The sequence below is a fragment of the Diceros bicornis genome, chromosome 15 (assembly GCF_020826845.1).
Source record: "Diceros bicornis minor isolate mBicDic1 chromosome 15, mDicBic1.mat.cur, whole genome shotgun sequence".
In the NCBI taxonomy this organism is placed as follows: domain Eukaryota; kingdom Metazoa; phylum Chordata; class Mammalia; order Perissodactyla; family Rhinocerotidae; genus Diceros; species Diceros bicornis.
The window spans coordinates 53,871,870-53,889,168 of record NC_080754.1 but is presented as its reverse complement, the minus strand read 5'-3'; the positions used below and the strand labels follow the sequence as shown (position 1 = coordinate 53,889,168).

At 38.7% G+C, this 17,299-nt stretch overlaps 2 protein-coding genes across 6 annotated transcripts in view; one reads left to right on the top strand and one right to left on the bottom strand.

Annotated features, from left to right (window-relative positions):
- Positions 1–10,302, bottom strand: part of PDCD10 (programmed cell death 10) — a 41,663-nt gene extending 31,361 nt beyond the window's left edge. The window contains exon 1 of one of the 4 annotated variants that reach the window (XM_058556406.1): positions 9,939–10,302. The gene's annotated coding sequence lies outside the window, so the exon portion shown is untranslated. Of the gene's footprint in view, positions 1–9,515; positions 9,539–9,938 lie in introns of those variants that run through there. The other 3 variants (XM_058556404.1, XM_058556410.1, XM_058556408.1) reach the window with 3 other exon arrangements.
- Positions 10,303–10,457: 155 nt separating this feature from the next.
- SERPINI1 (serpin family I member 1) overlaps positions 10,458–17,299 on the top strand; it is an 81,090-nt gene continuing 74,248 nt past the window's right edge. The window contains exon 1 of one of the 2 annotated variants that reach the window (XM_058556402.1): positions 10,458–10,954. The gene's annotated coding sequence lies outside the window, so the exon portion shown is untranslated. Of the gene's footprint in view, positions 10,966–17,299 lie in introns of both variants that reach the window. The other variant, XM_058556401.1, reaches the window with a different exon arrangement.

Genomic DNA, 17,299 nt, shown 5'->3' with positions numbered 1-17,299 from the left:
GCTTATAAATCAGTCATTTAAAACAACAATTTATTTTTCTATAGAGGGTTGAGTGAGGGTTAAGGTTCTAAGAAAGACCAATATCCACAATGCTACCTAAAGGAAAACAGGACTAGGACTGTTTCAATTATACTGAGCCAACATTAACAGCACTGTCATTAGAGAGGTAACAAGCATAGTGATTCTAGACCCAGACTTGCCTGAATTCCATCCTGGATCTAGCACTTACTAGTTGCGTGACCCAAGGCAAGTTATCTAACTTCTCTGTGCCACAGTTTTCTCTTCTACAAGATGAGAATAATAAAAGTATCTACCTCTAAAGGCTGTTGTGAAGATTAAACACATTATTACAGGTAAAGCGTCTAGAACAGGGCAAGGCACACAGTAACTATTCAATATTAGCTATGACAATTAAGTACATTTTAGTCTAGGATGACAAGATCAGATCTCTTTCTAGAAGTCAGGTCTCCTGCTCAATTATCTAGCCACAGCAATCAAAGACTCTTGAAAGCCAGATAAACAGAGGAAGATAAGGGATTTTAAACATCTTTAACGCAGCAGAACTCTGGTTTGTTTTTCAAATAAAATCTTTTATCAAACCCTATATATGAAAGACAAAACACACTCAACTGTTCATTCACCCAATAAATGTATTAAGTAACTATGGTTTACCAGCCCTCCTTCTCACAGGAGCTCTTAAACACCTCTCTCCACACAATTTGAAAACCACTGCTCCAGGACAATCACTACACAAACATTACAAAGAACAAAGGTGAGTGGTCCCAATAGCAAGGCTGGCAAAAGAGATCTGGACCCAGATTTTTCCATAACTCAGTTCCAGATCTCTATCTCTCACCAGTAAATTTACCCTTATTCTTGTCACATGCTTATGTATTTAAGAAACATAAATGTTAAGACTCTAAAATTCTAAAACGAAAACAGCCATTATATATTATCTAGTCCAATCTCCAAATTTCACAATTTAGAAATAAAAGTCCATAGAAATCCACATTAAGAAACAAAACACAATGGTGACAGGTATAGTAAACAAATATGCTACTGACCTACTATATAGCCTATCGTACAAGACGTATTAGTCTGCCAAACTGAACTACTTCTAGACTAACCTGCCCTGCTCCTTTGTCATCCACGGGTCAATCAGCTTATAGGCAAGACCCCCAGACTCCTTGTGGAGTGTTTCAAGACTGAAGACAGCAGGAATGTGGCTGACTCCAGGTCGCTCCAGGATAGCACAAGTTTGTGGATCTCCGGTCTGATGCTGCTGAGACCTCCGACTCACTCACCTTAGAAGTGAACTGCATCATGTCAGGATGTGCCCTTGCATATTTTGGACAGTACTGTTTCCTAACACAGAAATCTATAAAATGGATGAAGTAATTAAGTTTTTATACACACAGATGGACAGTCTAGAGCAGTAGATAAGCACTCAGATTTGAAACAAAGATCTGAGTTTGAATTTTTGCTCAGCTGGGTGATATTTAAATTATTTAATCTCTCATTGTAAACTCAGTGAGAAGTTAATGGAAACAGTGATTGAAGTACTAATCCTCACAGGGTTATTAAGAGTACTAAATGCGTACAAAGCACTTAACACAGTGCTTTCATTATTGTTAATATTGTTAGTTATTGATTTTGCTTCAGTTATTGTTAGTTAACATTATTAGTTATTGATATCTTATCAAAAATTCTATGAACCTGACACGGCATCACGACTGGAACTAGGGTGAGGCCTCTAGATACCTAGAGAACAAAATTTAGCTCTGACTTGCATGACACAGAGTGAGTCTCTCCTTAAATTCTGCACCTTAGGCCCCTCGACTGCCTCAGCCTAGTCTTAGCCCTGCATAGCACACACAATGACAGCCTAATACTGATATCACAACATCATAAAGGCCACTTACATAGCAGATTTTTAAAAACTTTCTCCCCCATTTGCCAAAATGGAGGTATAAATAAATTAACTTGGGCCACCAGAAAAAAGCTACCTATATCATCCAAAGCAAATTACATAAGTCTGGAATACTTAATGGAATTTGGTCATCATATGCATTTTAAAACTATTTGCCAAGCCTATGTTAAAATTACTTTTTATTCTCTTAACGTACATAGATCAACTTAATAAAGAAAGCTGTGGCCCAGAAGCAGATTGGGTAGCAGAGTGTAATCAAGATGCAATCAAAGACCTTTTCGAGATAATTCATAAAAGGGGATAATCTTTACAGGATTATCAAAAGTTGACCACAGAGTCAAAGGGCTCATTACCTCTGAATTAGCTGATGGGAAATAGGAACAACAACAAAAATAGCAACAACTGGCTTCTATGATACTTCCGAAAACTGGTTCAGGGTAAAAAATACAGAACTCTTTAGTTGCGACAATCCTCAATTTTTTTTCCTACTCCAATGCCTAAATCCTAGTCTGAAGAAAATTCAAATGAAAACATTTGTTGGAGGGCAGGAAACAAATTTGTCCCCTTGAATATGTTCATCTTTTGCCCATAAAGTTCTTTATCTAGTGGCTCAGGACTCAAATAATGCCTAAGTGAATAGTCATTTAGTGTTTAATTGAGGTATTTCTATTTTCCTTTTTAATAGTATTTGTGATCTCCTGTTTTAATTTCTCCAATATAATACTAAAGCTTTCCTTTAAAAATCCCTTAGAAATTCAACTAAACATAAGCCCTCATACTGTTTCTATGGTCTCTATTCTTGAAAGTACAATTTAAGGAGACTGTCCCACACCGGTCAGGCCTACCTGCTCTGTATCACTTATAATCTTAGATACCTACTGTTTAACCTTTTAACCTAATGACTTCTAATCGCCTAAACGTCCTTTATGCTATGCAATGTGTATTTTCTTTACCTTACAAAATTTCTTTGCACTAAGACACTGCCACAAGGCACTCAAAAGTTAATAAAATGATTAGCCCCAGATAAATTGACTCTGGCTCATTTGCTTAACACTAGGTGCTAATGAGGACTAGGTTCTATCTTAGTGACATTTAACTTCATCTTTAGCTCCCAACTGATCTCAATTACAAACGCTATTAGTCACAAGAAGAAATAAGGGTGACAGAATGGTATCTGCTTACATTGTATACACAGTTCCTCTGTAACCTTCACTTGCAAAACTGTAATTCATTTTTTAAGGAAGCACACCAAAATTAAGGTAGGACCTCAGAAATCTCTTAAGTTTTGACAATACTGCCAATATGCCAATTTTATTACAGACAAAGGCATCCACAAAGCACATGTATTTCTGAATGAAAGACCACAGCATTACTCAAAATCCTTTGGAATTAAATTAAGAAAGCCTTGCAACAATCTGAACTGGTATAGGAAGCAGTTGCAGCCCAGAGGCCAGGTCTGACTCATTTACCATTCCCAACTGGCTTTTGTTGTAGCAACCTTACATAAGTCTAAGAAGGCAGCAGGGGTGTAACATCCTAGGGTTTTGTCATTCCTTAACTCCAATCTCCACTGGAGTTCCAGTTCATCCTGAAGACAGGATGGTTGAGTAAGGCAGGAAGGCATGTTCCAGTGCCAGGGACCAGATGGTAAGTTAGAGAAACTATCATTTTCTTCCCCTTCCTATCAGCACTGACCCAAAATTATCAAACGAATTGATGCATGTGAAAGTACTTAATATATCAGAAAGGCTAAATGCACCCCCTTCATTCACTAAATTATAAATGCCCTAAAGAAAAGGTTTACTCTTTTCTCTATTTCCTAGTCCCTAGCACAGTACTCTGCACAGTCAGTCAAAGTCAGCAACAGTGTTAGTTTGAGACGCAGTGATGAAAAGTCAGACACAGTCCATGCCCTTGAGGGTGTGTGGTCTTGCAGGGAAGAGAGACAGTAAAGAAATACACATCAAGCTGCCACTTTGCATAACTCCAGTGAGCATACCTGCATCACGTTTTACATACACTTACCCTACGCAAGCTCAACTGACATACTTAACGGTTTTTTTTTTTAAGAAAAGAAAAATAACTACTGAAATACATAAGTGATCATAATTCCATTCCATGCACATAAGCCCCAGAATGAAAGAGATGAGAGACACGGATAAACTACTACCCCCACCAGACTTAGAGCCACAGTGCCTCTTAAATAAGCAGCTCACCACTTTTTGATTCCTGTATTATAATCTTTTCCAACATGGTCTCTGAATAACAAATCAACTACCTCACCTAACACTCAAAGGAAAAGCAATTCTAGTCCAATGCCAGACAAAAAACTGGCTTTGCTGAAGTTATGTTAGTCTCCAACATGGTAATTTCTTAAGGAATTTTTTAGAGTAAGTTTGAATATAAGTAATTTTTGCCTGCCACATTGACCTTAACAGCTAAGATAGAAGCTATCTGTAACTGCAACTCGAAATCTAACTTCTCTCCAATTGAGCTCAATCGCTAACATCATTTTTACTGATGATTAAAAATATGGTCTCTTGAGTCAGCCAGCATGAATTAAATCCTAATTCCAAGCAATTACTGGTTGTGCGACCTTGGGCAAGGTGCTTAACCTCTCTGGACTTTAGTTTCCTCATTTAAACTGGGGATAACAGTGCCTCTACCTCACAGGTTGCTGCAAGGATTATACTAGAACATGTGAAATACTTGCATGATGCTTGCGCTTAGTTACTGCTCAATAAATGTCGGCTATTGTATTATATCCCCACTCATTCCAAAGATGATTTAAGGCAATTTCACACATAATATATACCCAATAAATATTTGATAAAGGAATGAACCAGAGTATCATTATTATACAATGTAGACAGACTTCTGGTAAACTTATTTCCAAGAGACTGGCATGAGTAAACAGTAGTGACTACCATTTAATAAGCTCCACTGCTGTTATGCAATAATTCGTAAGCTTGCTGGTAGAATCTTTTTTTTTTTTTTTTTTAACCCTACAGTAACACTTGACTCTAGGCAACTGTAGAAGAGTGAGATTGAGACTGAATAAATTCAAATCACTTTTTGGGGGGTTAAAAAAAAAAGATTACCCATACCAAAAATACAAGGGTGACCTTGAAAAATAAGATTGTAATATTACATTATATCTAAGATGCAATTAATTTGCATCTAAACGCAAAAATCTAAAATTTGTAGCTAAAATGAGAAAAGTGAATTTTTCATCTTCATATAGACAAAAATGGACCAACAAACTACATGGTTTACCTTTCTGCAAATACCTTATTTCTAATTGCTGCAATAAAGGTGCTTTCATTTTTTACACTGTGCGCACGCACGTGTGCATATTCCTAAACCATAAGACTGCAAACTTCTATAACATTTCAAATGCACTAATATACACAATCAATCACCCTAACTTCTAAATCACTTCTACAGTTTATATCATGGAGAAAAAAATTATCATGTAATTAGGTTGAAATTCTTGTAACATTACCTATCATAAAGACCTTAATAATCCAACAACACATAAGCAGTACTTCAAGTTTTATCCTCTACATATTGGTTATGCTAGGTAAATATGAATTTTTTAAATAATTTTATTTATTTTTCCCCCAAAGCCCCACTAGATAGTTGTACGTGACAGTTGCACATCCTTCTAGTTGCTGTACGTGGGATGCGGCCTCAGCATGGCCGGAGAAGCGGTGTGTCGGTGCGCACCCGGGATCCGAACCCGGGCCGCCAGCAGCGGAGCGCGTGCACTTAACCACTAAGCCACAGGGCCGGCCCTAAATATGAATTTTTTATCTGACATTCAAATAACATCGGGACTGACTTTAAAAAAAATAAATCTAGGACTTATCAAAGACTTATATTTAATAATAAAAACTGACAGCATTATCAAATTTTAAAGCCAAATATCAGCAATCACTTTTTGACAATATTTTGTGGGACAGTGACTTGGTAACTTCATGAAGGCATGTAAGGCTACAGCAATTCAGAGCTGTTGAATTTACTCTATGCCATTACTATAGTACTGCAAAGGATGAGAGCATTTGTTTTTCAGGAACAAAACCTAACACAATTTACCCCTGAAATCTAGTTTGCGTGTTTTTAAAATAATGATCTCTTTACCCTCATAAGTATCTAGATTTAAAGCAAATAAGATTATTACCTTAAGACCCACTGAAACATTATGAAAATTTTCAAGAAGCCCAAAATGTAAACTCTTTTGAAACAAGCACTACTTAATTTTACAAAGTCACCTTGTCTAAAGCAGGTGATATTAAAGGTAAAATTCAAAGGAAGATACCATGGGTAAAAAACAACATGAAACAACAACAGAAAAAAGGAAAAAGCATGGATTTCCTTGAGGACAATACGACATAACACTAGGGAAGAAGAGAATCTATTAAAAGTTAGTTTCTTCCATCTCTATATTTTGTTATAATAAATGCAGGACAGTGATAAGGTCTCCAAAATGCTCTGTTGTACAGAAATTTTGCTCAAATAGAAAATGACTCCCTTGTCATTTCCCCACAGAAAACTATCCTGATTTTAGAGAGCTCCAAGAAAGAACAAACATCTTTCTACAATTTATATTAAACTTCTGTCAACTCCTTTTTACCTAGGGGTGGGAAGCACGTCTATTTTACTCATTTCTATATTTTTTTCCCTAGCAGAGTGCTGGTGGCACTGTGCATGAAAGCATTCATTCGCTCAACCATTTGTTCATTAATTCAGCAAATATTTACTGAGCACTTACTTTTCGCCAGATACTGTGTAAGCAGTGAGGTAAGGCACATGACAAACGAGACGACGCACCCTGGTAGCTTACAGTCTAGCGAGGAGACAGTCATTTATCAAATCAATACAGAAATAATTAAGTTCCATTTGTGGTGATGCTACAAAGAAGCACAGAGTATGGTGAAGATATAGTAAAAACTTAGTCTAATTTTAGGAAGGACGGGTTAAAGAAGGTCAGGGAAGGTGACCCTGAGGAATGACATTTAAACTGAGCCTTGAAAATTTACTAGGAGTTGGCCAGATTTGGGAAGGGGAGGGGGAGAAGTCCAAGGAGAGGGATGCAACATGTACAAAGGCCCCCGAGTCAGGAAGGAACTTATGTTATGTGGTAATTGAAAGGCACAGCAAATGAGAAAGGCTGGGGATAAGGATGGAGAGCTGGATACCAGACAAAAGATAAATTGCCAGCATTAAACAAAGTAAGAGGGTAATAGTATTTGAATATTTAAGTCATTTTAAATCTTTTTCTCACGTAAAATAAATAATCTAAGGGAACTGAGTCTTTATCCCACAATATTAAAGATCTGCAGTCAGAAGAACTGGATTATGTCTTGGTCCCACCAGTTACTAGTTGCATGACCTTACACTTAACCAATCTGAACCTCTTCATTCTGTAAACAGGTACTCAATTATTTTACCTATTGGGAATAAAAAGATAACACACAGTCCTGTTCTTATAAACTTTATATCCTTAAAGAAAAGGAGACAGATGTACATGGAAGACATCCTAAGTCCTGTAAGAGATAATGTCCAAAAGCTGACACAAGGCTCCTACAAAACCCAAAATGAGAACAATTGTGGACATTGGTAAACTGCAAACTACTATAAAAATACAAGTGTATACATCATCTGTGAACCCTAAATTATTCAATGTGCAGAGATCCAAAATGACCACAGTACTCCAGCAGGTGACTTAAAGATGATAAACACAATAGAAACATCACTCTGCCGCTCCAACAGAGGTGAAATATCAAACTATAAGGGACCTCAGAGATGAAGAGAAATTAGTGGTAGAACTGAACTAAGGACAAAAAGTAACACACGCCGAAACAATGCATTATATTAATTTTACTTATCTCCAAATTTTCCTGACTTTTAGTTTGAAAGTTCATGCCACAACCTCATAGCTGCAGGTCAAAAGTTAGAACAACTCATTTTCATACTTCCTCCAACAAAAAGCCAATGCCTATACTGCCATCTAGAAAATACAATAACATTCTTCTTTTACCATCACTTATGTTCAGTTTATGGTCTACTTAAACTACCACGCCCTCCTAATATAGCACAGAGCCAGTTACTCCCACATAACTTTCCATTTGTTTAGTTGGTCTTCCTTCCTTGTGTACTGCTTTACTCATGGTGCTGCATTATTCCTGATTTTATTTTATTCTATAGTATCCTACCTCTCTTCTATTTTAAAGGTCATATTAATTTCCAAGCCCTCAACTTCAATCACAGGGGAATGTAACACCTGTGATCCTAGAAAGTATTTTTGCATTCAAAAGTTAAATACATTGTTGATAATACTAACAATTGCAGAGTACATTCAAAACGCAGCATATGTCAGTGGTCAACTTATTCAACAGTAAACCACGATGTGACGACCTGCTAACAGTAGACATCTCATTATGTACAAACTTATCATGAAGAAATCCTGAGGTCAATGAACATACTCCAAAAATTTTATTTAAAAACTATCCAATAATAATATTCCTGAGCTAATAACTGGTCATAATAACAATTATAAAGGATAAGATTGGAACAAGCACACTGCTTTCTGTTCAATATAAAATATAAATGTCCTATTTTTCCTTTCTTTAATATAAAATAAGGATATTAAATGTCACAGATGATATTAAGAAAAATAAAATATGCAAAGCCTGATGTTATTACTTACATACATACGCCCAGAATCAAGAAAATGAGGGGAAACACAACAAAAATCAGCAAAAATGTGATGTTGCTTCCAAGAAATGCAACGTACCTTCTTTTCTAGTAATGAGCAGGCTAAAGTCTCTCGTGATGCTCTATTATTTGAAAAAAGTGTATAATAAGTTTTGGGAAAGAATTCCAATCCCACTGCTCTCAGTTTTACAAAACGAAGGTAAAAACAGTCCTAAGGTAGGAAGGGAAAGGAATATCTTTTAACTGTAAGGATGGGATATATTGTTTACGTTCTCCTATCTCATTATCTACGCTTTAAAATGGTAGTACAGTTCATTACTTAATACACCTCTAATAAAAGGAAAAAATATCTAAGTTGAAACTGACTCTTTCTTCTTATTTTCCCAAAACGCTAAGAGTGTGTCCTTCATTTACTGAGGAATCTCTCTCCTGGTCAAAAAGACTCTTCACCTCACAAATGGCATCTTAGAAACATATAAAATCCATTACTTTGCAACTTCCTCCACTCTTTTCAGAAAACACAACCAATCTCCTTACTCCTTCTTTCTGGTGTGGCAGCTCTGATTCAGAAGTTGGACTATAATCAGATTAGAGATCTGGCCCTACTTGTGTGACCTTGGGCACGTCATTTATCTCCTCAGTTTCCTCATCAGCATCCCAACGTGAATGCTCTCTGAAAACTGTAAAAGCGCACATTTAGATTAGGAATTACATCTAAGCGGGTTAAGCTTTTCTCCTTAGGATAAAATTACCTACTTAGAGGGGCCACATCATGAAACTGAAACTAAATCCGTAGATCTCTGTCAACATTTGACTCTTCCTTCTACAGTTCTCCTCTTCCCTCAAAGGGCAGAACCCGACTCACCCCAAGAGCAGACTCCCAAGCACCTCTTCCTTCTCCACTCCTCCTCTATCCCACTTCCAAAGCAGGGGGAAAACAGCAGCCTCATCTCCCCGCCCCAAGCCACACCTTCAGAGGACCCCACCCCACGCACATCCGCCCTCTCCCATCTCCGGCGGCCCCAGAGGCCAACCATGCCCTTCCCCTCCCGCCTCCACCTAGAGACTTCCTGGAGGCGCTCAGGCCTGAACAGGGCAGGCGGCATTTACAAACCCGCTTTACGCCACTCGCGTAGGGTAACCTCGCTTACGCCCATAGGGCCCCGTTCCCAGCCCCGTCCGCTCCGCCTGCCGGAGCCAAGCCCGAGTGCCTCAGCCACGGCCCTTGTGACCCCAGACCTCTTCTGCTCCGCGGGGGACTACAGGGACTGGGACACAACAGCCACACCTTACCGACAAGTGAGGCACAGACTTCACGTCCCACCTTTGGAGCCCTCTTGAACTCGGATCAATTCACTCCGGCGACGCCGGAAGGACCCGAGAGGAACCAGGCGTTGTCCGGAATCCTGCCCAGCCGGAGTCGCGCAGGGGCCTATGGGGACTCGTAGTCCCATTCGCCGGCGTCGTCGGCAGTTCCTGCACAAGCAAGACTACAATTCCCAGCAGGCAGTGCGGTGGAGCCTGAGCCGATGGGTGGGGACACTTCTAGCCAATAGTAGGAGAGTTCCCTGCCTGTGCGGGAGGAGGTGAGATGAAAAGAGAGGGTGCCCGGAAAGAAGAGGAAGGGAGGGGTCAGCTCTCACCTGCGCCAATCAGGGTGCAGGGTTGGCCCCACAGGCGACTCACCCATTGTGGGGGCGGGCTAGCCGATAGAGGAAGGAAGGGGGGGTGGGGGGAGAGCTCGAAGTGGGGAACGTGGGGCGGCTGAGTTGTGGACACCGCGCCGGCGGAGAGGAAGCATCGGGGGAATCGCCGGGTGGAGGGAGGGCGCGGTGTGGGGATGCGCCCTGGCCAGAGGAGCAGCTTCCCCGAAAGCCGCCGAGCCCCAGGCACACCGGGCGGCCGGACCTGCGGGTCGGGGGGGGATCGGTTGAGCCTGAGGTTCTCACGGAGGTGCTCGGACGGGGCGAGAGGCAGCTCCAGGTGTGAGGTCGCGGAGTGAGAGGAGAGGGGTCCCCAGGGCAAGGGAAGTGACAGAACAACTGCAGAAGTGCGGGGAGCGGGAAGGTACCAGGGCAGCGGCTTCCCGCCGCCTCCAGCCGGGGCAGCAGCAGGAACAGCAGGGGGAGGAGCAACAGCTGCCGATGCGCCAACTAGAGGAGGGGGAGGCGGAGCTTGGGTCCCTGTAGCCGCCGAAGGCGCAGCCTGGACTGTAGTTTCCCGGGAGAGAAGAGAGCAGGAACGAGAGCGGAGCGGAGCGCAGTCCTGGGAGCAGCAGCTCCAGCATCCCGCCAGGGGTTGCAGGTGCGTGGGAGGTAAGCGTGGGTGCCTCTTCTAGGCATCCGCACACTGCCCGCGGGAAAACATCTTCCAACAGGAATTATTTCAAGGCATGGCTAAAAAGAGTCTCTGACTCGGGTTGGGGAACTGGTGCAAACCCTTGTAGGTGAAAGATGTACATTTGTTACTTTGAGGGGGAAAAAAGAGCAAAAGGTGGCTTGACTGTGGGTATAAAGGGCGTGGTTAGTTTGGTTTGAGTTGTACCGTTAAAACTGTCCTGGGAGATTTTAAGATTGAGGGAAACCCTGCAAGGTGGATAATATCTGGATAGGTGCGTAGCTGGTAAAAACCAAAAATTTTGTCATTGATATAGAATTACTTCTGAACTCTTTTACTAGGAAAATAACTTTGCGTTCTTCTTCAATGTCTACCCGTTACGTTGTTTTATCAGATTGTCCTGCTACAGACCTGTTTTCCAAGGTGGTTGTACTGCAGGCTCATAGAATTGCAAGAGATCTGTATTAAAGAAGCAAATGCAGGCAGGAATAATCGAGTGAACCTATCAGTAGTATAACTTTTGCCAGAAATAATGTAAAAATGTTTTAATGGATGGATACTTGGCTTTCCTTTCAGTGGCTCTAGAATACTGGAACAAAGACCAGGACTCAGCCTACAGTGGGAACATATGGTGTACCTCATTGCTGCTCCTTATTCTCTCGTTTGTGTCCGATAATATTTGTACATTTAAAAAAACAAAAGTAGAAGAAGAGCGGTGCGAGGGTCTTTTCTATTTAGAGAGTATATAGTAAATGATTACCCTTAGTATGTGTTATGATGGGTTCAGACTTAGAACACATGTAATAGTATCATAAAATAATAGTTCTTGGTATTAAACCATGTGTGATTTCTTTGAATGTAATCAAATACCTATGGATGAAAATATGTTTTTATACTAGGGAAAGATGAAGTTGCACCTACCTTTGTGTCACTGTGACAAAATTACAGCCTTTTCATTTTAGAAAAGTGTGTAAAAAGCTATTTGCCTAGTTCATTTTCTTATTCTTTCTGTGACAGAGATTCCCCGGATTATATGGCTTTTAATCATAGTAGCATATTGCAGCACATTTTCTGAAATGTTTTCACTGTGACAGTTGTATATTTCAGAGTCTGCCTGAATACTTTAATCTGGATTTTTTGAACTAGGGTTAATAAAATGGAGTAATCACTTTCTGTCTTCTTGTTTTCACCCTTTCCTGATTTATGTATGATTTTTGGATTTTATTTCTATAATGCATGCAAAATTCCTTTTTGAAAACAAATGGCTGGAAGGAATTCTCTTCATAACTTAAAGTTCAGTCCTACTGCGGGCTGCTACTGATAAGCTTAAGTGATTTATCATTGTATGTACTGCTCCCCTCCAGCACCCTCTCCCACACACCAAAGAAATATATGGACTGACAGATCTTAGAAAAACGGCTGCTTTTAGATTGTCGCCAAGCAGATCAGGTAAGTATTAGAAGCAGCAAAGATCTTAGAAGAAAGAAAAAGCAACAGTAGCCACTAAGCTTAGCAGCTGTGGTAAGGATCCGATTTTATCTTTGCTACATCATGGGAGAGTCTGTTAGTTCACATAGCTGATATGACTCTGTGAAAATGATTTTAGGGGAAAAAATGGGTACGATGATGTATAGTGAGGCTTAGAAAAGATTGTGTTTGCTCTTGCTGTTTGTGGTTTAGTGGATTGTATTGAATCAGAGTCTTAGATTGTCTCTCAGGCTCTGCTACTGATTCATTTTGTGAAATTGAATACTTGCTGTCACTGGGTTATTTCCCTCATGTAATAATAATAATTAATAATACCGGCAATGAAGTTCTTTCAGAGCCTTTATTAAAATAGCTTTTTGAAAGGGTTTGGTTGATTATTATCTGTTAATAATCAAGTAAATGGGATAGAAAATAAATATCAAAACAGTTGAAATTCAGATGTACTTTGAATCCCAACTATTTATAGGTCTTCTGCTCTGAGGTATTATAAAGAATAGCATCTCATTAGGAATGAATGAGTTTGTGGTATTAGAGTACTGGATTTTTCACCTGTTTCCAAGATTTGGATCCTTTTTATTATGTCGGTGAAAGAGATTAGGTTCCTATATCATTTGACAGTAAGAAGACCATGTTTTTATAAGGGAGAAAATCCTTGACAATATATGGTACCTAGGTATTTGTTACCTTGAACTCTTGGCACATTTTAAATTGGTGTTTACATTATCTCTCAGATAATCTGAAGACTTCTTGATTGTACGTTACTGCTGTTGCGAAGGTTCATTATACGACAGTTTATAGTTTTATGTAAAGCACTGCCTAGGTGAAAATCGTATTATTTATTCTGCTCTTGATTTTTACTATTCGTGTATGGCTTTCAATGAGTATATATATGATAAGAGAAAAACCAATGGAGAGCAGAATGTCTTTCTTGTATGTAAGATGCTCTGGGGATTAACATTCTTTAGCCAAAAGACTTGGTTAATTTCAAATTACGATAACTTTGGACTTTTTTTTTATTTAAAATTCTGACTCTAAGCCTATTGAGTAAAAGTAATCGAGTAGCATGAATTTCTCTTTCTAACAGGAGCATTCACTGATGCGTGCATCACAAAAGAGCAGGATTTAAAGGTTCAAGATCAAATGGTTTTGGTGCGGTGGGGTTATAGATGTGAAGAAAACTGTTTGAGAAACATACCCTTAGCAAGAGAGAAAAGAGATTTGATCTTTTTTTGATAAATACCTATAACTGTTTCCATGGCCTTTTTTGTCCCCAATCATTGATTTCTGAAGGCCTGTATCCATAGTGGAAGACAGTACTTTCCTACGTTTTCATTTTAGCTAGGGTCAGACTGACATTAATTCATTAGATTTTGAATCATCATGGGTTATTAAAGCGAGGCAGAAAAGATCTTGCGTGTATATATTCACTTCTAAGTGAAACATTGTTATTTGGAAATAGTATTAAAAAGAAGTAAAAACATAATGTGTTGTTTTCCCGCTTAACAACAGAGATTCTTGAACCAGGCACTAAAGATAAACAGAGCCCCCCCACCCCCACCTTTTAAAGCAGACTGCTAAGGTTAAACACGACTTTGGGGATCAGGATTAATTATTATACAAAGGTAAGCATTTGTTTTTGTTTTGTTTTCAATCTTACCTCTAAGGTTTTCAGAATTTAGGTCTTAAAGTTTGGTAAGTGTCTTTTAAGCCACTAGATTATTAGCTCCTGGAGACTCTGTACTTCTTTTCTGTCTCCCTCCTGTTCTGAGCACCTTAGATCATGCTCAGCATAAGGAAGTTGCCGTATAACCACTTACTAAATTAGAACTATTGGCCAACACTTCTTTAGTGTACGCATTGAGCCAGCTTGCACTTTGATAGACAACAGTAAGTTGACTTTGTGGAATGATTGCTATACATGAGGCCTGAGAATGGCTTTATTCTGGTTAGCCTTTGCCCGAGTGTCCATTGAGACCAGTTTAATTCAGGTGGTGTGGGCTGCAAAGACTTATCTACCACTTTGCGTGCCAGTGTTTCTAAGTTCATCCCAGAAAGAGGGAATGTGGGTGAGGGGAAAGGGCTCTCCCATCGGTGGCACCCAAGGTCTGCATTTTGCAGCCAGGGGAGCCTGCCATTGTAGCCTACCATTGTACCTCAAGTCCAATACCTTTGTTGAAGCTTATCTATAAGAAGCGTATTTCATTTTATGAAAACTGAATTTGCTCTTACATCTTTTTTGGAAGCAGGAGAAGAAGAAAAGAAGTCAGACTGATTGTGTTGAAGCACACGTGGAGTTGGGCATTTATTGTTTTTTTCATTTGACCTTCCAGAAACAAATTAATCTGGTTAAGGTTAGATTTAAGAATTCAGATGTGATTTTTTTTCATTATCATAAGACCTGGAGAATTCTAGTTAATTGTCAATAGTTCTTTAGTAGTAAGTTTAATGATAGCAGATATTTAACTGTCTTTTGTTTGCTTTTTCACATACTTTTACTATTATGCTGATAACTACAAATTGGCTTAGAGCTGGTGATTGATGACTCTTCCTTCTTGGTGTTCCTTTGGCATTACTCTCAATGCTTAGCCCTGTGCCTTGTGTGGTTAGCAGAGTTCATAACTGTCTTCCTCACCAGATGCTTAGTATCTTCAGCACTAAAACTGAGTTTCATTCACCTTTGTATTTACTTTGAGAGCCTTATACATAGTCTATACTTGGTAACAATTTGTTTAAATATTTTGACAACCTATAATGAAGCATCATTTCACATTTTTCACAAACAAGTACAACTAGAAAAATGAATTTTTCTTAGTCATCTGGTTTAGCACCAAATTCAGCCCTCTGCCCACAAGAGTTGCTTATATTAGAGCTAAATATAAATGTCACTGTCTTTTGTTGGATTTCTGAATGAATAGAGCAAACATTGTTATTAACTGCAACCTTGGGTATGTGTACTTTAGATAGAAATTTCTTAGGGATGCGGTTTGGAATTTTTGTGGTCTCTCCTTGCTTAGAACTTTGCTGACCTAAAGAGATACTTTTAAGTAATGTTCCCCACACATATATACACACATTCTATGACTTTTTTTTCTTGACACATGGAAATAGAAACTTAGAGAAAAATAGATAAATGTAATATGAGACTTCATTTTAACTAAAATTTAATTGGTCTTGAGTGTTCAATTTTCAGTGAAATAGTTGCATTGGGAGGCCTTATTCAGGCTCCTTAAACCTAAATTACACAGGTGTTAGTCATCTTTGAGGCAGCGTGGGGAAGGTGAGTTCTGAGATTTGGCATTAAGAGTGCTCAGGGCTGGCCTTCTGACATGTGGATATACCTCCAGCTCCAGCCACTGCTTTGAAGCCCCCTTCTGGTTCAACCTAGGAAAGGAGCCTTCTGAGCTTCTCACAGCTCCTAATTTAATGGGGGAAGGAGGCAGATGGAATTTACTTTGATTTAATAACCTTATTTTCCTAAGCGTATTGTTTTTCTGAGGTGTATCTCATACCAGAATTCCTGGTAACAGGAACTCAGGTTTCCCAAAGTGATTTCATAGCACAATCTAGCAATTCAATGAGTACCTGTCAACTTATAGTCCATTTCCCCCCTAGCGTCTTGGCGTCTTTTGAATGAACCCTGATGAGCTCACTGGAATACTTTTGATATTTTATCCACATTCAATTGCTTCTGTCATTTTCTTGATAACCTAAATTTTGTTTTGAGAAACTAAGTAGTTTTATTTGAGGTCTTTTAACCCTATGTAACTTGAAGAGTTAATTTTATTGCTTTTCCATCTTTTACTAATACACTATAAATACTGTATTATGATGTATATTTTTGCCATTCACTTGAATTAACTCAGTTATTGGAGCATTTAATTGTTGTGTAATTCACAAAGCAATTTAAAATCATCGAAGCAATTAATGTTTTTTAGATATATTCAGCCTTCCAGTTAAGAAACCTCTACACAGTATCCTAAATTGCTTGCAGATATCAAATCACTTGTTCTACACCTAAAGCAGATTAAATTGTATTTTGTATTGTAAGTCATTTGACGTGTAATACTGGATGAGATTTCTACAATACCAATATTCTCACAACTACATAATAATGTTATAATTTTTGTTTTTGCTAAATCAGGGAACTTTTTAAAAATTGTATTATAAGTTCTTGAGCATAAGGTGCATTAACTAAATCTAAGTCAGAAAAGTAATTTTTCCTGTATTTCAAAGTTTCTGATTTTTTCAAAAAAATAGAATGCTGATAACTTAAAATTATAAAGGCCTAATAATAATTCTTCATGTTTTTTAATATAACAGCAACTTTAGCTAATAATTATTAATATAAAATTAAACATTTTGAAAGAGAAAGAAATCTTATTATACGAGCTTATCTTAAAAGCAAATTTTTACTCACATTGTGTGGCCAAAACTAATTGACAATTTAAAAAATAGTTTTAAAGTGTATATCAATTAGAAATGCTTTTAGCTGCAAGTTTTATGCACAATGATGTAAAACAATAGGGATTTATTTTTCCAGAACAAGAAGTCTAGAGGAAAGTAGTTATTTACTTTTTGTTAGGAGGCTCAATGCTGTCTGAGTTTTGTCCTCATGCTTTCTCTCATGCTTGCTACAAAGTAGATGCTTCTGCTGATCAGATACCACATTCCAGTTCGGGGCAGGAAGAATGAGGAACAGCTCTGCCTATTGAGTCTTCTCTTTTAACCAGGAAATAAATCTTTCAGTGACCTCCAGCAAATATCGACCGTGGACTTACTGGCCCATGGCATGTGGCTGCCCTTACTTTTAAGGGATGTTGAGAT